Raw genomic sequence first — 20,465 nt, 5'->3', positions numbered from 1 at the left:
CAGATGACCCCTAAGGCCCCTTGCGGCTAGAATGTTCCATGGCCCGCCCACCGGTACCCACTTGGAAAATGTAGGGCAGGACAAATCAGCCAGGGATAGGTACTACCTTTGCCACCTAAACCACCTTAGCCACACCGAAGCAGAGACATTACTTTGCCAACAAAGGTTCCATATAGTCAAAGCTACGGTTTTTCTAGTAGTCATGTATGGATGTGAGATTTAGACCATAGAGAAGACTGAGCTCTGAAGAATTAATGCTTTTGAACTGTGGTGTTGGAGAAGACTCTTGAGAATCTCTTGGACAGCAAGGAGATCAAACCAGTCCATCCTAAAGGAAATCAACCCTGAATATTCATTGGAAGGACTGATGCTGAAGCTGAAACTCCAATACTTTGGCCACCTGATGAAAAGAACTGACTCATCTGAAAAGACCCTGATGCTGGGAAAGATTGAGGGCAGGATGAGAAGGGGAAGACAGAGGATGAGATAGTTTGATGGCATCATTGACTCAATGGATATGGATTTGAGAAAGCCCTGGAAGATGGTGAAGGACAGGGAAGCCTGGCGTGCTGCAGTCCATGGGGCTGCAAAGAGTTGGACACAAATGAGCGACTGAACAGCGTTAGGAACCCCTCTGTTAAGGGAGCTGCGTTTCCTCCCCTCTGAAGTTCCTTTTAGTGTGTGTGTGTGTGCTAAGTTGCTTCAGTCATATCCAACTCTTTGCGACCCTGTGAACTATAGCCCACTAGATTTCTCTGTCCGTGGGATTCTCTGGATAAGAATACTGGAATGGGTTGCCATGCCCTCCTCCAGGAGATCTTCCCAATCCAGGAATCGAACCTGCATCTCTGGGTCTCTTGCATTAGCAGGCAGGTTCTTTACCACTAGCACCACCTGGGGAACCCCAGAGTTCCTTCTAGAAACATCATCAAAAGGGGACACAATGGCTAACGTATGTGCACAGAAACCGTCTGCAAGGAGATAATGCACATGGAACTAGTGGAGACTTTGCTTCTGGCTCTGAAGCTTGGTCTGATCACACTTTTTGCTGAAGACACCACCACAGCTGTGTGACAGCTTTATGACCAGGGAAGACTCCAAGGGCTACGATCCCAGGAGAGAAACAAGCTGGGTGAGCCTACATGTGCATACGTGCATTTAGTGTGTGGGGCACATGGGCTGAGTGTGAGGCTGGGGCCGCCTGGGCTGGCGAGATAAACAGGAAGCTAGGGCTCCAAAGACGTCCAGGACTCGACAGACCGAGACCCTGGTGAATGGGGGGCGCAGAGAGAAGGGGGCCCCTTTGGCCAAGCCTCTCCTTGAAGTGTTTGTGAGCCAAGCTGCACACATGGGGTGAGATTCTAGAAATGGAGCAAAAGACAGCTGCCAGAAGGACAAAAAGCTAAGCAGAGTCCCCTGCAGACTCATGCTGTGGAGGAGAGGAGGATTCTGGTTCCGAGTCATCAAGGAGATGGGGTCCTGGTAAACAGCCCAAGCTTTCAGAGGAGACCCCAGCCCTGCCACGGCCTCAGGTCACCTCAGTCTCCACCTGAATCAAATGCTCTGCCAGACACCTTTGGCTCTCCAGGGAAAACCATAGGGAGGTGAGGTCATGGAGCCTCTATTTATTTCATACACAACAGACGGAAAACCAAGGGACAAAACAGACCGCAGAAACAGATCTGAAGGTGTGGTAGATCGTGGTTCAGTTGCTAGGTCGGGTCTGACTCTTTGAGACCCTGCAGCACGCCAGGCTTCCCTGTCCTTCACTGTCTCCCAGCATTTGCTCAAACTCACGTGCGTTGAGTCGACTTGTAGCTCCCCCACCAAGAGATAAGGGCTGGTTTTCCCACTTGCTGAATTCAGGCTAACCTTGACCTTTATCATGGTGAAAAGAAAGCTGGGGAAGCCCCACCGGGTATAACTCATGTGTTCTTGGAATGTGGTTACGGGGACCACGTGAACTGGCTGGCTTCAGAGGCCGTGTGCAGAACCGAGGTGCCCGGGCCAAGAGCAAGAACAGGTGAGCGCGGCCATCATCCGCCGCCCCGCGTCCAGCCCTGATGAACCGCCAGGTGACTGGAGCTGTGTGAGTCACCTCACGCAAAGCCACCAGAACAGCCTTCCAGCTGAGTCGAGCCCAAATTACTGACCCACGGGATGATGAATACGGAAGAGTTGTGATGTGAAGCCAGGAAATGTAGGTGTGGTTTGCTATGCATCAATAGATTAAAAGAAATTAGACCCCAAAGTGGGGTACACGCATCAATCCCGAAATAGTGCTGGGACCAGGCTTCGGGCAGAGGAAGACAAAGGGAAAAAAAAGGCCAATTGTAAGATGCTGGGTGTTGGGCATGGTACCATCTCTAGTTGCATGAGACTCTGGGGTCTCTTGAGGGGTGTGTGAATCTTGCTTTGGTGGAAGTGTGTAAAGTTATGGCCAGAAGGCGGACTGGGGAAAGTCAGAGATGGGTGCAAGTCCTTTGCAGTTCCCCCAGCAGGGCCTTCCCCCTCAACCCTACTGTTCCCACCATTGTGGAACACTGTTGCCATGTGGGCATGTCTGAGCCGGGCTGCCGGAAAAGCCATGTGGAGGAGAGCTGAGGCACCCTGTCTAACAGCCTGACGGCTCCAGACTCCTGAGGCTAGCTGAGACCACCCAGTCACCACCAAGCTGCCACTTGAAGGAGCTGGGTGAAACCATCCAGATGAGGAAGCCAAAATGCTGATCCACAGAGTCAGGAGCAAATAGATGAGATGATTTGCTTCAGAGTTGTAAGATAAGGACTTGAAAATAGTGTTGATAAATAGGTTCAAGAAAGTAGAAGACAAGATGAAGAATTTCACCACAGAAGTAAAATCTATATTAAAAAGAAAACAAAGGGAAATCCTAGGACAGAAAGGACAATCAGGGAAGTTAAGAATGTGTGAGATGAATTTGATGGCAGAGGAGACATAGAAAAAAAAAAAAAAGAGAGTACTTGTGAACTAGAGAAAGTAGCCAGGATGGAGTGTGGAGGGAAAGTAGAATTAAAGATACAGAAAAAACACGAGCTACCTGAGATATAGGTAGAGGCTCTAATACACGTGACGTCTCAGAAGGAGAGGAGACGAAGTGGAGGACAAGGAATTTTGAAGCCTGAATGGTTCAGAATTTCCCCCAAATGATGGAAGACATCAGGCCGCAGGTTTAAGCAGCTCCTTGGATTCACCAGGCTTTCCTGGTGGCTCAGATATTAAAGAATCTGCCTACTATGCAGGAGACCCTGGTTTGATCCCTGGGCTGGGAAGATGCCCTGGAGAAGGGAATGGCAACCCATTCCAGTATTCTTGCCTGGAGATTTCCAGGGACAGAGGAGCCTGGTGGGCTATAGTCCATGGGGTTGCAAAGAGTCGGACACGACTGAGTGACCAACATTTTCACTTTCTTTTCACTTGGCTCCAGCTGGAGAGAAAGACAAGGCATAACAGATCCAGGCCCATTCGAGTCACCCTGCTGGAGGCCAAAGGCACGGAATTACTGAGGGGGTGTGTGTGTGTATGATGACACGTTATCTTGATGGTTGACTTGTCAACAGGGAGGACAAAAGCCAGAATAACATCCTTAAAGAGCTCAAGGAAAATTCCTACCAAGGTAGCATTCCATACCCATCAAATGTATTTTTAGAAATGAAGGTGCAAGTGAAATAATCCAGTCACAAAAGGATAAACTCTGTACTATTCCACTTATATGAGTACCTAGAGTCATTAAATCCATGGAGATAGAAAGTAGGAGGGTACGGGTTGGGAGGGGTGGAGGGGAGTGTCCAGTGGGGACAGAGTCTGTTTGGGAAGGTGGAAAGCTCTGGAGATGATGCGGTGATGGTGACATAAGAGCGTGAATGGGATTAACGACCCTGAGTGAGGCACTTAAAATGCTTAAAATGACACAGATGGTACATCCTGGGTTATGCGTGTTTTTCTACAATAATAAGAGTAAGAGAAGGTAAAACTAAACCAAGAGAATCCACGGCGCTGAGACCTGTACTGGAAGGATGACTCCGGGCCGGGACTCAGCAATGACAAAGACGCACAGAGATATTTCAATACAAGAAGCAATTAAGACGGTAGAAAAGGACAGATATGTGAGAAAGCTTAAATTAGTGAATTAAATGGACTGAAACAATCACGCTAATGTTTCCTGAGGTTTAATGTATCAGATCAGATCAGATCAGTCGCTCAGTCATGTCCGACTCTTTGCGACCCCATGAATCGCAGCACGCCAGGCCTCCCTGTCCATAGCCACAGCTAAAAATGCATGATTACAGATAGCACAAGGAAGGGGGTGTCCATGGAGCTAAACAGCTGTGAGCACCACGTGTTGCCAGGGCAACGGTCACAGCGCTCATCTGAGGTCGACTCCAGTGAGCCGAGGATGCGTACGATCATCTCCAGGCAACCATGGACGGGATAATACAGGGCCTAGATTTAACAAGCGGAGAGGGGATAAAAATTAATTAATAACAATTTTTGATCAATCCAAAGAAGCAGGTCAAACTACCGCACAATTGCACTCATCTCACATGCTAGTAAAATAATGCTCAAAATTCTCCAAGCCAGGCTTCAGCAATACGTGAACTGTGAACTTCCAGATGTTCAAGCTGGTTTTAGAAAAGGCAGAGGAACCAGAGATCAAATTGCCAACATCTGCTGGATCATGGAAAAAGCAAGAGAGTTCCAGAAAAACATCTATTTCTGCTTTATTGACTATGCCAAAGCCTTTGACTGTGTGGATCACAATAAACTGTGGAAAATTCTGGAAGAGATGGGAATACCAGAACACCTGACCTGCCTCTTGAGAAATCTGTATGCAGGTCAGGAAGCAACAGTTAGAACTGGACATGGAACAACAGACTGGTTCCAAATAGGAAAAGGAGTACGTCAAAGCTGTATATTGTCACCCTGCTTATTTAACTTCTATGCAAAGTACATCATGAGAAATGCTGGGCTGGAAGAAGCACAAGCTGGAATCAAGATTGCCTGGAGAAATATCAATAACCTCAAATATGCAGATGACACCACCTTTATGGCAGAAAGTGAAGAGGAACTCAAAAGCCTCTTGATGAAAGTGAAAGAGGAGAGTGAAAAAGTTGGCTTAAAGCTCAACATTCAGAAAATGAAGATCATGGCATCTGGTCCCATCACTTCATGGGAAATAGATGGGGAAACAGTGGAAACAGTGTCAGACTTTATTTTTGGAGGCTGTAGACAGCATATTGAAAAGCAGAGACATTACTTTGCCAACGAAGGTCCATCTAGTCAAGGCTATGGTTTTTCCAGTGGTCATGTATGGATGTCAGAGTTGGACGTGAAGAAAGCTGAGCGCCGAAGAATTGATGTTGGTGGTGTTGGAGAAGACTCTTGAGAGTCCCTTGGACTGCAAGGAGATCCAACCAGTCCATCCTAAAGGAGATCAGTCCTGGGTGTTCTTTGGAAGGAATGATGCTAAAGGTGAAACTCCAGTACTTTGGCCACCTCATGCGAAGAGTTGACTCATTGGAAAAGACTCTGATGCTGGGAGGGATTGGGGACAGGAAGAGAAGGGGACGACAGAGGATGAGATGGCTGGATGGCATCACTGACTCAATGGACGTGAGTCTGAGTGAACTCCAGGAGTTGGTGATGGACAGGGAGGCCTGGTGTGCTGCGATTCACGGGGTCGCAAAGAGTCGGACACGACTGAGTGACCGAACTGAAAGAAGCAGGAAAGGAGGTCAAAAGGAAGTGATGGAACAAATGAAAAAACAGAATGAAAGAGTAGATTGCATGCATTCCAGAGGGACTAAATATCCCCATCGAAAGACTAAGATTGTTAGGTGGGATTAAAAAAAATAATTTGATGTTACCTAGCTTCCCTGGTGGCTCAGACAGTAAAGAATCTGCCTGCAATGGAGGAGACTTGGGTTCGATCCCTGGGTTAGGAAGATCCCCTGGAGAAGAGAATGGCTACCCATTCCAGTATTCTTACCTAGAGCATTGCATGGACAGAAGAGTCTGGTGGGCTACCGTCCATGGGGTTGCAAAGAGTCAGACACAACTGAGCAACTGACACTTTTATACTTCACATAAATATACTGAAATAGAAAGGCTTAGAAGTGTTGACAGCAAAAAGATAGAAAAAGATATATCATCGTATTGCCAAAAGAAAGCTAGTCCAGGTAAAGTAACATCAGACAAAGCAGACTTTAAGTATTACCAGAAATAAAGAGGCATATGTTACCATTTAACAATTGATTAAGAGGATTCCCCAGCAGTCTAGTGATTAGGACACCACACTTCCACTGCAGCAGGATAGGTTCCATCCCTGGTCAGGGAACTAAGATCCTGCCGGCCATGTGCCATGGGCAAAAAAAGCAAAAGGTCAAGATTTGGTAGGGAGAGATCAGTTCTAAATCTGTACGTACCTAAAACCATAGGCTTCACGTATATGTCACAAAAACTGGCAGAACTAAAGGGTAAAAGAGAAGATCCACAATCATGGTGGGAGATTTGACTGCCCTTCTGTGGGTAACGGATAGAGGAGCTGTGAGAGCATCAGGAGACAAACACGTCTGAAAAGCTGAGTTCGAACTCGATGTGATCGGCGCGTATAGAATATGCGCCGGGTGTCCTGGGAGCGCGTCAGCTTCCCCCGTGCACACAGAACTTCTACAGACGGGGCCACATGCAGGGCTGAAAGAGCAGGTGCCAACACGTCTCAAAGAAACTAAGTCATATACGTACGTTCTCTGACCTCCGAGAAATTAAACTAGAAATCATAAGGCAGAGATAACTAGAAAATCTTCAAGTGTTTTAGAAGTTAAATATCTTAAGGGTCAAAGGAGAAACCTAATAAGAATTGGAAGAGTTTTTTTTGTTTGTTTTCTAAGTAAAATTTATTTTCTCATTTCTTTATTTTTGTTGCATATAATTGCTTTCCAGTGTTGTGGTAGCTTCTGCTGTACAACATCATGAATCAGCCGTTTGTATACATATGTCTCCTCCATCCTGAGCCTCCGTCCACCCCCCACTCCCATTTCACCCCTCTAGGTCATCACAGAGCGCCAAGCTGAGCTCCCTGTGCTATATAGCAAGTTCCCCCTCGCTATCCTACACGTGGACATGTACTGACGTCACTGCTGCTTGCTCAGTTCGTCCCAACCTCTCCCTCCCTCCCTGTGTTCACACGTCCGTCCCCTCCATCTGTGTCTCTTTTCCTGGAGACAGGTTCATCACTACTGGTTTTCTAGAGTCCATATCTCCATGCATTAACTCCATGCGTTAATATACAATCTTTCTGACTTGTTGAGTCACTCAGTCATGTCCCACTCTTTGTGACCCCACGGACCGCAGCCCGCAGGGCTCCTCTGTCCACGGGATTTCCCAGGCAAGAATACTCAAGTGGGTTGCCATTCCCTTCTCCTGGGGATCTTTCTGACCCAGGGATCAAACCTGCATCTCCTGCATTCGCAGACGGATTCTTTACCACTGAGCCACTGGGGATTCCCTCTTTCTGACTTACTTCAGTCTATATGACAGACTCTAGGCTCATCCAATATTTTTAGTGGAATCATGATAAAAATGTGTTGTATCACAACTTACAGCTAAATTAGTGCTTGAGGTACCATGAAATAAGTTCTTAGAGGATATTTTATGACCTTAAATCATACATTAAGGGAAGAGGGGAGACTGGAGTCTATCTCAAGTACTTAAAAAAAAAAGTAAATTAAGCCCAAAGAAGGTAGATGGAAAGAGATAAGACAGAGCAATAAAACAAATGAATTAGATACATGAATAAATTTAGTGAAATAAAAAAATAGACATTTCATTAAGAAATTCAACAAAGCCAAACCTTGATTCTCTGAAGAGACTAGCTAGAGACATTTAAAAATATATTTAGAGGGTATGATATACAAAAATAATCTTGATAGCTTAGATAAAACAGATTAACTTCTAAAACACCATGATATACAAAAGTAGATAGAAGAAGAAATTAAAAAACCCAGATTGCCCAATATTAATTAAATAAATTAGATTCGGAATTTACACACAAAAAAGTTTAAGGTTAGATGACTTCGCTGGTAGATTCTTCCTTACATGGTAAGAAATAATACCAATTTTGTATAAACCTTTTTAGAAGATTTTTTTTATGAGTCAGTATAATCTTGACATCGAAATCCTACAAGGATGTTTCAGGAAAGAAAAGTCATAGGCCAACATCTCTCGTTAACATAGGACAGCAAATATTCTACATGCAACACCAACAAATTGAAGCCAACACTATATGTAAAGACAGACAATCCTAGTCCAATCCAGTTATGCAAGTTTAGTTCAGCGTCTGAAATCCAATCAGCATTATTGGATCGACAGAGCGAGTAAGAAAGAAACATACAATCAACTCACAAGATACAGAAAAAACATGTGCTACAACTCAAGACCCACTCATAATTAAACACACAACTCTTACGAGAACTTGGAACAGAAGGGAATTCTGTCATGTGAAAAGCAAACACACAGACAAACTCTGGGCACCATCGTCCGTCGTGTGGAAAGGCCATGCTTTCCTCCGAGACGTGGAATAAGACAAGGGTGTCTGTCATTGCCGTGTCTACTTAACGTTACCCCCAAAGCCTCGGCCAGGGCACTGAGGTGAGAAAAGGGAAACATAGGAAAAAATAATGAGACCGGACAAAATAAAACTGTTTCGTCACCATTTACAAATGACATAATCATATGTATTTTAAGAAACCCCAATAGAATCTTCAGATAAACTGTTCTATTGTTAAATGAATTCAGCAAGAACACTGGTTTTAAAGACAATATGTGAAAATCAATTCTATTTCTGTAAGTTAGCCACAAAACATAGCCATACAAGCACACTTGTGTGTGCTCGGTCACTCAGTCACGTTCAACTCTCTGCAACCCTGTGGACTGTTGCCTGTCAGGCTCCTCTATCCACGGGATTCCCCAGGCCAGAATACTGGAGTGGGTTGCCATTTCCTCCTCCAGGGGATCTTCCCAGCCCAGGGATTCAACCCATGTCTTGAGTCTTCTGCATTGGCAGGGGGATTCTTTACCACTGAGCCACCTGGGAAGCCTTTTCTATGTGTTAGTAACAAGCAATTAGAAAATGAAATAGAGAGACCGCTTATGACAGCATCCAAACCCATAAAATACCTGAAAGGAAATTGCTTGGAGATGAACAAGACCTCTATGCAAAAAAGTACTAGACTTTAGTGAGAAAAACTAAAGAAACCCTTCATGAGTTGAGGGTTATGACATGTTCATAAACTGGAGGGCTAATATTTGTCAGATGTGAATTTTGAGGTATGGATCAAATCTGATTCCAGTCAACACAGAATGGTTTTATTTATTTATGGGAAGGATTTTCAAGCTGATTCTAAAATATTTGTGAAAAAGCGAACGACTAGGAATAGAGAAGACAATTTGGAAGAACAACGAAGTTGGAGAGGCGTGCTCCTCTGGTTGTAGACGTGCTGTAAGCTACAGGATGAGAACGGGTTATAGAGACGCAGTCTGAACACCTCCTGACACAGCAGCGTCAGACGGGACGGGTCAGCAGGGCAGAGTGACAGATCCAGAAGCATAAACACGCATATGTGGTCACCGGGTTTATAACCGAGGCGCTATTTCAATCTGGGAGGGAAGGAATGTCCTTTTTGATCAACGGTAGTGGAACAGTTTGGATAGCTGTATGAAAAAAAAAATATATGAACCATGATCCCCACCACACATCAGTCATAAAATTAATTCAAGTTAGGTTTTACATCAAAGCATGAAGGCAGAGACCATCAGGACTGGAGAAGAGAGGAGGGGATTATCTTTATGACCTTGGAAGATTTGCCAAAACACAAGCAACCCTGACTACAAAATAAAATATTTGACAAATTGCTCTTCCTTATAAAAATTAAGGCTTCCCATACATCAAAAGACATTGTTACAAACATGAATAGATGCTCTGCAGGCTGGGAAAGGGTATTTTCTGGCAAAGGACTTGTATTCAGAGCATTCAAGAACACCTACGAATCAATAAGGAAAAGACCACATGCTTTAAAAAGATGATTTGGACAAGCACCAGATGTCAATAAGCCCATGAGAAGGTGCTCACATCACCGCCTATGAGGGAACACAGACGAAAGCCCACATGAGGTGCCCACACGCTGGCTACAGTGGCCAAAATGACAAAGACCGGTGTGGGGTGTCAGACCCCTGTGTGCTGCCGGTGGGAACATACGTTGGTTCACCCGGGAAAGCTGCCTGGCTATAGCCTTGGGCACACATCACCACTAGGCATTCCCATGTCCAGATACTGACTCCAGAGAGACACATACTCGCATCCACCAGATACGTCGATGGGGAGGATTACAGCAGCTTTCCTCGGAGGAAAGCCGGCCACTGACAAAGCTGCAGGCAAATCTGATTCCATGCAGCCTCAAGAATGGACAACACTGCTCTAGGTTGAGAAAGGTCAGGACAGAGTTTCCCTGGCAGGGGTGGGGGTCGTTTCCCTGGGGGAGGAAACTTCTGGTGGGACCGAAGTGTCTATGTCTTGACCTCATGGGTCAAGATCCCCTGAAGGAGGAAATGACAACCCACTCCAGTATTCTTACCTAGAGAATCCCATGGACAGAGGAGCCTGGTGGGCTACAGTCCACGGGGTCGCAAAGAGCTGGACACGACTGAGCTGACTTACACAGCACACACGGGTGTTTATGCAGAGCGCGTGCACGCACACTCAGTCGCTCGGTCATTTCCCACTCTGACCCATGGACAGTAGCCCGCCTATGGATGTAGCCCACCCGCCCGTGAGATTTCCCAGACAAGAATACTGGAGTGGGTTGCCATTTCCTCCTCCAAGGGATCATCCCGACCCAGAGATCGAACCTCTGTCTCCCGAGTTTCCTGCCTTAGCAGGTGGATTCTTTACCACTGAGCCGCCTGGGCTGATCTGTTCCTTTAGGATTTGTGCGTTTTACAATCATTCATTCCATGGGTTTTAAAAAGATAAGTGGCTTTTAAAGTTCTCAGGAACAAATGGTTTCTATGTAGCTCTGGGTTGACCACTCTTGAGCCCCAAGTATATGAGATGCTCTCTGGTGAGAGCAAGCCCCCCACACTACTGGACAATGGGGGCCCCACGCGCAGAAGGCATTCGAGGCTGCGTCCCCACACCTGCCGTAACCTGGGCCCACCTGACACGTCCATGCAGGAGCCAGGCCCGGTGACGCTTCCACAGCTGCACAGGGGGGGATGGCAACTAACACACATCAGGACATACACGCGTTCACACACACACGGAACCAGAGCTGCAGCAGGCTCTGGGAGGCCCTGAGATTTCTCCTCTGGGGTCAGGGCCGTGGGCCCCATGAGCCCCGCATCCTAGGCCTGAGCCACGGGGCGATGTACCCTGGCCTCAGGTCCTTGCCTCTGGCATGCCCCCCAGGTGGTGTGGGAGCAGGTGGAGGGGCGGGGGCTCCCCGGGTGCCCCCCTAGGAAGGGCCCCACTGACTGTGACTGGCCAGGCCCGGATGCAGTGTGAGGTTCGGGGAGAAAGCTCCCACTTCCCTGAAACAAAGGACCGCACCCAGTGACTGCTCTGGAGGCTGCCGCCATGCTCCCCTCCGCCAGGTCCACAGAACGAGCCGTGGCCTTTGCAACCAAGCAGCTCCCTCACCCCAGGCTGCTGGAAGGCCAGGGCTGGGGACCCCAGGCCCTGCTGGCTCCACTCAGGCCTGCCGTGGCCTGGCCCTGACCGGTGACACCCTGCGGCCGGCCTCCCTGCCAGACACAGGATGCTGCAGTCTGCGCGGAAGGGCCAGGCTGGCCCCTCTCTCAGAGGGCCTGCTCCTCTCTCCAGGGGGGCTCGGCCTGAGGACATGACGACTGACACCGGGCAGGTGGGACGGGCACCCTGAGCCCCGCAGGTGAGCGAATCTCCCCTCCCTTCTGCCGGAGAAAGGAGACAGCCTCCCCCACCCCCTGCCCCTGGCAAAGAGAAGGGCCGGACGGATATTAGATTTTATCAACACTTTTTCCACATCACTAGGTAGGATCATTTGAGTTTTCTCTTCAGCCTGTTGATGTCATGGGCTATGTTAATTGAGTTCTGCATATTGAACGGGCTGGTTTATCTGGAACAAATGAGTAACTGTCACTTGGCTGTGGTGTTTCATTTCTTAATACATCAATATATAATTGGTTGTTCTTTCTTAATAATGTAGAAAAACCCCACCTAAAATAATAACTAAACCCCATCAGCCCCCAACTCAAGCCTCCCCCTGCCTCCACCGCCCTGGGAAGCGGTGACCTGAATCGGTGTCCCCTGCCTGTGCTTTCCTGATTATGCAGCTTTATCAGATTTCCGCGCATCCAGAAAGGGGCACAGCTTTTCTCTGTTAGTGATTTAGACTTTACAGAAACGTGTCATGCTTTTCCTCGGGCTCTTGTTGCCAAGACCTGTCCATCTGCCTCCCTCTGGTTTGTCTGTTCTGACTGGTGGTCAGGACCCCTGGTGACACACACCCCGGGCTGCCTATTGCAGCTGGCGGTAGACGGGAGCTTTCCTTGCGTGAGTACCCGGGGGTGCCATAGCCAGCTCATGGGTGTGTGAAATTCAGGCTCACGGGTGAGGCCACACTGTCCTTGCACATGGTGGCCCTCCAAGGGATCACCAGCAGTGCAGGAGGAGCCCCCGCCCCACACCCCTGTCTGCAGCCCAGCGATCAGGCGTCGTGATTCCCGCCAGATGGAACCGGGCGTGATGGAGCCATGCTCTCAGACACCTGCAGGCCAAGCATGCTTCCCCCACCGTGAAGGCCCCACCTGGGTCACTCTTCTGTTCAGTCATTTCTGTCCTTATTGATCTTTATTGTTGTCTAGTCACTAAGTTGTATCCTTGGCTTGTGACCCCACGGACTGCAGCCCACCAGGCTCCTCTGTCCATGGATTCTTGAGACAAGAACGCTGGAGTGGGTTGCCATGCCCTTCTCCAGGGGATCTTCCCAACCCAGGAATAGAACCCATGTCTCCTGCGCCTCCTGCATTGGCAGGTGGGTTCTTTACCACTGAGCCAGTAGGGAAGTCCTGCACTCGTTGATTAGACATGAATTGCCTACGCAGCTCCCTTTGTTTCTCTGCTCCCTCACTCCCTTTCTTTCTCTTCCTTCCCTCCTCCTTCCCTGGCTCCCCACCCTCCGACTTCCTCCCTCCCTCCCTACTGACCAACCATTTTTTGGGTCAATTTATGTATTTGGATGGAGAAGGCGATGGCACCCCACTCCAGTACTCTTGCCTGGAAACTCCCATGGGCAGAGGAGCCTGGTAGGCTGCAGTCCACGGGGTCACTAAGAGTCGGACATGACTGAGCGACTTCACTTTCACTTTTCACTTTCATGCATTGGAGAAGGAAATGGCAACCCACTCCAGTGTTCTTGCCTGGAGAATCCCAGGGACAGGGGAGCCTGGTGGGCTGCCGTCTATGGGGTCGCACAGAGTTGGACACGACTGAAGTGACTTAGCAGCAGCAGCAGCATGTATTGGGAACACCTGCTTCTATGTTAGGTAGAAAAAGTTTCCCCAAAGATGTTCTAATCCCCAGAACCTGTGAATGTGTCCCCTTACGTGGCACAAGGGAGTTTCGAGATGCAATTCAGGTTCGGTGCCTTGGGATGGGGAGGGTCAGGATTATCCAGCTAGGCGCAGTTAGATGCTTGAGTGCTTAAAAGTAGAGAACCCTTCCCAGCTCTGGTCAGAGGAAGTTACGACAGTGGAAAAAAGGCCTGAGAGCAGCAATGTGATGGCTTTGAAGATAGAGGAAAGAGCCAAGGGCCCTTTAGAAGCTGAAAAAGGTCTGGCATGGATTGTCTCCCGGGTCATCAAGGAGAAACCTGCCCTGTGAGACTGTCCAGACCCTTAGGCTGGATGGGGCTTCTGACCTATACAACGGAAAGATGGTAAATATGTGTTTGAAGCCTCTTGCTTTGAGGGAATTTGTGACAGCAACGATAGAAAACTCACGCAAATCCCAGGTTGCACGTTATCTCTTCCCCTCAAGGTGTCTTTTAACAAACAGAATTCCTTATTTTACACAAACGCGTTAATTAATATTTTTCTCTCATAGTCAGATGCTTTTGTGTCCCATGTAAGAAATATTTTCTTGTGCTAAGTTTTGAAAGATACAAACTAACTTATATTTTCTAAAGGTTATAAGTTCTGTATTTAACATTTAATTCTTAGGCCCACCTGGAGTGAATTTTTGAACAGGGTGTGAGGTGGGGTCCAGGCTCCCTTTTTCATGATGGGTGAGCAACCTCGCCCCGTGGTCACAAATGCTATTTCAATCATCCTTGAAAACCTCATGCCCCAGAAAGCCCCTTCTGGGCTCTCCTCTGGGCTGACTACCGATTTCTGCACTTTCACTGAAACATCTTAATTACTACGTCTCATATCATGTCTTGATATCTAGAAGGAAAGGCCTTTCTTTGATCTTAAGAAGGCCTTGGTATTTGAAACTCTTTATTCTTCGACAGGAATTCTAGAAGCATCATATTAAGTTTCGTGAAAAAAACAAAACAAAAAATCCAACCCTCGAGTTTTTGCTGGAATTATAGTGAATTCACAGATGAAGGGGGAAGAAATGAATCGACATCTTTATAACATTGTCTTTTGTTTATGAATATGGTATATCTTTCCCTTTATGTAAGTCTAAAATTTCTAAATAAAGCAAAACCTTGTTCTTTTAAAAAAAAAAAACTAACAAAATAGATAAAGTTCTGGTAAGACTGAGAGAAGATAGAAATAAAAATATTATAAAGGAAAATAAGAAAATACTACAAATAGGGATTTTAAAGATAACAAAAGAATCTTCTCAACAACTATATGCCAAAAACTTTGGGAAACCTACGTAGAAACAGGTATATTCTCAGGGGAAAAAAAAATATAACTCAATAGAACTGACTCAGGATGGAACAAAACATTTAAACAAGCTTACAAATACTAAAGGTATTAAAGTGGTGGTTAAATGTCTTCCCACAAGAAAAACAAAAACAAAACAGGCCCAGATGGTTTTATCCCAAGTTCTATCAAATTTTTAAGAGAAGAAGGGGACGACAGAGGATGAGATGGTTAGATAGCATCACTGACTCAGTGGACATGAGTTTGAGCAAGCTCCAGGAGATAGGGAAGGACAGGGAAGCCTGGTGTGCTGCAGTTCACGGGGTCAGAAAGAGTCAAACACAACTTAGCGACTGAACAACAACAATCAAACTTTCAAGGAACAAATCATCACAATTTTGTACAAACATCTTAAACTGAATGAAAAATGAAAGCACATCAAAATTTGAGGGACCCAGCTAAAGCATTTCTCAGAAGGAAATTTGTGTATTCAGTGACATAGTAAAAGAAAAGTCTCAAATCAATGATCTAGTTTTTACCTTAAGAAACTAGAAAAAGAAGAGCAAATTAAACCCAAAGTAAGCAGACTTTTGAGAGTCCCTTGGACAGCAAGGAGATCAAACCAGCCAATCCTGAAGGAAATCCACCCTGAGTAGTCATTGAAGCTCCAATACTTTGGCCACCTGATGCAAAGAGCCAACTCATTGGAAAAGACCCTGATGCTGGGAAAGACTGAAGGCAGGAGGAGAAGGGGACGACAGAGGATGAGATGGTTGGATGGCATCACCGACTCAATGGACATGAGTTTGAGCAAGCTCCGGGAGATGGTGAAGGACAGGGAAGCCTGGCGTGCTGCAGTCCATGGGGTCACAGAGAGTCGGACACGACTGAGCAACTGAGCAACAGCAAGAAGTAGAGAGGAAATACTATTGAGCTGAAATGACTGAACCAGGAGCAGGATGTGGCCCTGGTCAGAGCCTGGACTGCAGTGCTCGGTGTAGCCTGAGGCCCAACTGAAGCCACAGAGGGCCAGCTCCTCGCCAGCTCTGGCCCCAAAGGTCTCCACCCAGAAACACTTCCGTGACCCGGCCTTCTGCTCTCCCAGAACACTTGCCCCTTCGCCCTTGAAAGTGGCTGACTCTGGAGACTCTCCCTTTTAGGTCTTCCCAAAGGAAGGGGTTTGTGGAGGGCACGCAGAGGCAGCCGGCTGTGGTCACCTTTCCCTCCGAGGCCTGGCTTATGTTCATTGCCCAGCGCTGGCTCTCACAGGAAGGCAAGGTGGCCTCCTTTCAGATCCAGGAAAGTAGAGCTCAGGGACTTGGCCCACGGTGTAGAGGGCAAGACTGTGGTGTGTGCTTTGTCTCCGTGATGGCGCAGTCACCCTCCTGCTCTGCCTCAGGCTCCTGGGTTGGGGGGAGGGGGTAGTGGTGCAGAGTGGGAGCCCAGGCCTCCTCGCCCCCAATCCCACTTAGTCTGGACCCTGTGTCCAAGGCCTGCCCACCCGGGCTGGTTGAAGCCTCTCTGTCCTTGACCAATGCTCCCCGGGGCAGTTCTGGCTTCCAGCTCTGCGTGCACGCCTGAGGGGTGTGGGGAGTCTGTGGTTGAATCTGGTGACTTCTTTAGAGATAGCACCCTGAGGGGTGAGGGTTGTGCAATCCAGAGACTTCAGACCAGCCCACCAGCCCACACAGCTCACTGGCTTCTGGAAGAAAACAGTCTAGGACATGCTTTGAAGCGCCCCAGCCTGGCCCGGCCTGGGTCTGAGAAGCCATCCAAGGACAGGTAGAATGAGAGGCCACCGTGCTGTCATTTGCTGACCCCGATCCAGTAGTAGGACGGTGGCTCCAGGGCTGGCCAGCATGGCTGCCTCCAATGGGGGTCACAGCCACAGCTGTCAGCAGAAGGGCCCAGCCCAGGCCCTGTGGGGGCTGGCTCTGCAGCGCCCCTTGCCCCACGGCTCCCACGTCCATGAACCCCTGCCATGTTGAGGGCTACGGTCTCGCCCATTCATGGGGCCCTAGGCATGCTGCAGCCCGCCCTCACCTCCTTCCCAGTCACACAGCCCAGCCTCACTCATGTGCAGCCACAGCCCTTTCCCAGGGAGGTCTTGGGGAGGCCCCGCTCCCTGGCTCTCATGGCATCCGGGAGCTCCAAACACTGTAATCAAATGACCACCAGATAATTCACCGTCACTGCCGGGGCTGAGGCATGGGGGCCAGATATCCCCCACGTCCAGCTCAGAGGCTGGAGCTGATGATGAGCCCTGACCTGAGGCCCCGCAAGACCCCAGGCCCCCATGTGCTGGGGAGGAAGGTCTAGAAGGTTCTGCTCTTCTCTGACGGCACAGGGCTCGGCCTGGGCTGGGTGTGTGGCCCTTCAACCATCAAGTCAAGTCAGGGGTGAGGACCGCAGGTGGTCAGGACCTGCCCCGACACCGGCAAGGTTACCGTCGTGGAAATCGTGCGGCTGAGCTGGGAACTGGGCTCAGCACACGCCTGGGGACAAAGCTCCATCTCACAGCGGGGACACCTCACCGTGGCACGAAATCCTGGGGTCTGCCTCCACTTGATTCCGGCTCCTATTTCATCTGCTTCTTTATTTCTGTGGCCGGGGGCACACTCATTCTGTGGCCCTCTGTCTGAGGCTCACTCCATCACACCGCGAGGAAGTGAGGTGTCTGCTGCTGGCTTTGTTTTTGCTTGTTCGTTGTTTCTTTGCAAATCATACAGGTGCTAAGTCTTGTGGAACCTTTTAAAAAGGCTACAAATGAACTTATCTACAAACTAGAAACGGAGTCACAAGTATAGAAAATAAACTTACGGTGACCGGCAGGTTGCGGGGAGGGGAGGGTAAATTGGGGGAGTGGGATTGACATGTACACATGCTCTATACATACATATACTATATACAACATAGGTGACTAATAAGGGCCTACCGTATACCGCAAGGGACTCTACGCAACGCTCTGTAAAGCCCTATATGAGAAAATAATCTAAAAAAGAGTGGGTGTGTGCATATGAAAAAGTGAAGTGAATCACTGGAAGGACTGAAGCTGGAGCCGAAGCTCCAATCCTTTGGCCACCTGATGCGAACAGCCGACTCATTGGAAAAGGCCCTGATGCTGGGAAAGACTGAGGGCAGGAGAAGAAGGGGGTGACAGAGGATGAGATGGTTGGTTGGCATCACAACTCAATGGCCATGAATCTGAGCCAACTCCAGCAGATAGTGGAGGACAGGGAAGCGTGGTGTGCTGCAGTCCACGGGGTCGCAAACACCTGGACATGACTTAGTGACGGAACGACAGCAACGTACGTGCGTGTGTAACACGCTCACTTTGCTGTACACCTGAAACTAACACATTGGAAAAATAAAAATTATTTTTTTAAAAGTGGGCAAAGGGCCGGAAGAGGCATTTCTGCAAAGAAGAGACGAGGATGGCAAGTTGGCAAGTAAAGAGAAGCTCAATGTGTCACTGCCCATGAAGGACACGCAGGTGAGAGCCGCTTCACACCCAGCAGGATGGCTCCCCTGAAAAGACGAGAACCAGAGTCCTCAGGAATGTGCGTGGCGGCTGACAGCATGCGACGGGGCAGTCAGCCGGTGTGGAAAACAGCCGGGAGCTTCCTTACAGCATGAGGCCTGGAGCTGCGTGTGACCCGGCAGTCCCCGTGGCCGGGAAACGCCTGAGAGATGGAAACTCAGGTTCAGCCCTGAGCTTGTTTGCGAACGTTCGCAGCGGCTTTGTTCCTCGGAGTCTAGAGGCGGCAGTCATGCAGGTGTCCATCACCCGGTGAGTGGGCAAACAAAACGTGGCATGTCCGTTCAGCAGAATCGTATTCAACCGTGACAAGGGATGAAGCTCTGACACTTGCTAGGCCGTGGGTGGGACTTGAAAACAGCGTGCTGAGTGAAGGAAGTCGGGCACAAAAGACCACGTTTCATAGGATCCCGTGTATGTGAAATGTTCTCAACAAGCAAATCCATGGAGATGGAAGGGCAGCGAGTGCTTGCCTGGGGCTGGGGTGGGGGGGCGCGGAAGTGGAGCCATGGTTGCTTTTGAGGGGGGAGGTTCTAGAATCAGGCAGTGGTGATGGTTGTGCAACTCCGTGAACACACTAAAAACTGCTTTGAAAGGTGTGGCTGATCCTCCGAGATGGCTCCTGACAGCAGGAGCTGGGGGGAAGGTCTGGCTCCTCCGGGGGGTTGGGGGTGGAGGGTTGGGAGCTTTTGGGATGCCCCCAGCCCTCCCAGCTCTGGCCAGGGCACCTGTGTCTTTGGGGAGGGACCTCGCCTCGGGGTGCTTCTCGGACACGGTCAGGGGCCAGCTGCCTCAGGCGTGCAGCTGGGCTTGGCCTCGCTCCCTCCCCGGACGCTGGGAGGCCTCCGGACTCCCCATTCTGGCTCAGCCTCCCCGCTCACAGTCCATCCCACCCCGAGTGGCTGCCAGAGGGCACTTTTCAATCCAAGGGGCAAATGGCAGACCTTGTTACCCCCGCCCCAGCTCCCAAGCCTGCCAACGATGTGCAGCTCCGAGGGTGGCCTGCCAGGCCCTTCACAACCGGCCCAAATGGAACAAAATGCTCGGTGCTCCAAGCGGGTTCTGAGGCAAAGCACCTTCTCTCTGTCCGCTAGACTGTTTCCCACACATAACACGAGACACACAGGGTGCTTAAGTCTTTGTAAGATTGTTTTCGTGTCGATGATCCAAAAATCAGAGCAGTCCATGTAGGCCCCTGGGCCCAGCCAGCCTGAGCAGACCACCCCCCCACCCCCGGGTTGGCAGCAAAACTCTTCCAGGACCTTGGGACAGGTGTCCGAAATGGATTTGGCAATGGATTTGAAATGGTTTAACTCATTTCAACACACCCCAGAACCAAGGCAAAGAAGTAAATTCTCTGTTTCTCTAAGATCCGGGCAGCCGACTGGACCCCCAGAGACCACCCAGCACAGATCAGACCACCCAGCAGCTCGGTTCAACTGAGTTCGTTTCGGTAGATGTCACCCCCACTTAACTCACTCGGCTTGGCTCAGATGCCTCGGTGCAGCTAAGCCTGACTCAGGCAACACAACTCCATTCAACTCAGTGCAGACCAAGGCAACCCAAGTCAACGGCCCTGGGGAGTTGAAACCAACCGGGCAGGAGAGTGACCTCTGCTGAGGACACCCTGAGCCGCACGAGGGTGGAAAAGCCAAAATACAGAGACCACAGGAAAGTCAGGAGTGGCCCAGGTGCCGCAAAGCACCACCCCGATCAGTAATCCTGAACAGGGTGGCAGGCGGGCACCTGCGCCAGCGAGGGGGGAGCTTTGGGGATACGGTGGGTTACAGAGTGTGGGGGTAGTACCCATCCCAAGAGCCTGACAGCCTCTCGGGCAGCTGGAGAGACAAGGAGGAGGGGAGCTGGAGGTCAGTGGGGAGAGCAGCACGAACAAGGCTTGAGGAGCGGAGGGGGCAACCGAAAGAAGGTCCACGCGGTTGGTGGCCCAAGTGAGGGCAAGAGGTGGGCACATGCGGAGGCTGAGAATGGGCAACTC

The 20,465-nt window shown here is 49.3% G+C and overlaps 1 protein-coding gene across 6 annotated transcripts in view; it reads right to left on the bottom strand.

Moving 5' to 3' along the window:
* The window catches only part of KCNQ1 (potassium voltage-gated channel subfamily Q member 1), a 380,089-nt gene that overhangs the window by 77,763 nt on the left and 281,861 nt on the right, over positions 1–20,465 (bottom strand). The window lies entirely within an intron of this gene.

The sequence above is a fragment of the Bos grunniens genome, chromosome 29 (genome assembly GCF_055505025.1).
Source record: "Bos grunniens cultivar Pamir isolate PY7600 chromosome 29, Bosgru_T2T1.0, whole genome shotgun sequence".
Taxonomy (NCBI): Eukaryota; Metazoa; Chordata; class Mammalia; order Artiodactyla; family Bovidae; genus Bos; species Bos grunniens.
Note: the sequence above shows the minus strand (reverse complement) of the source record. Positions and strands in the feature narration are given on the sequence as shown.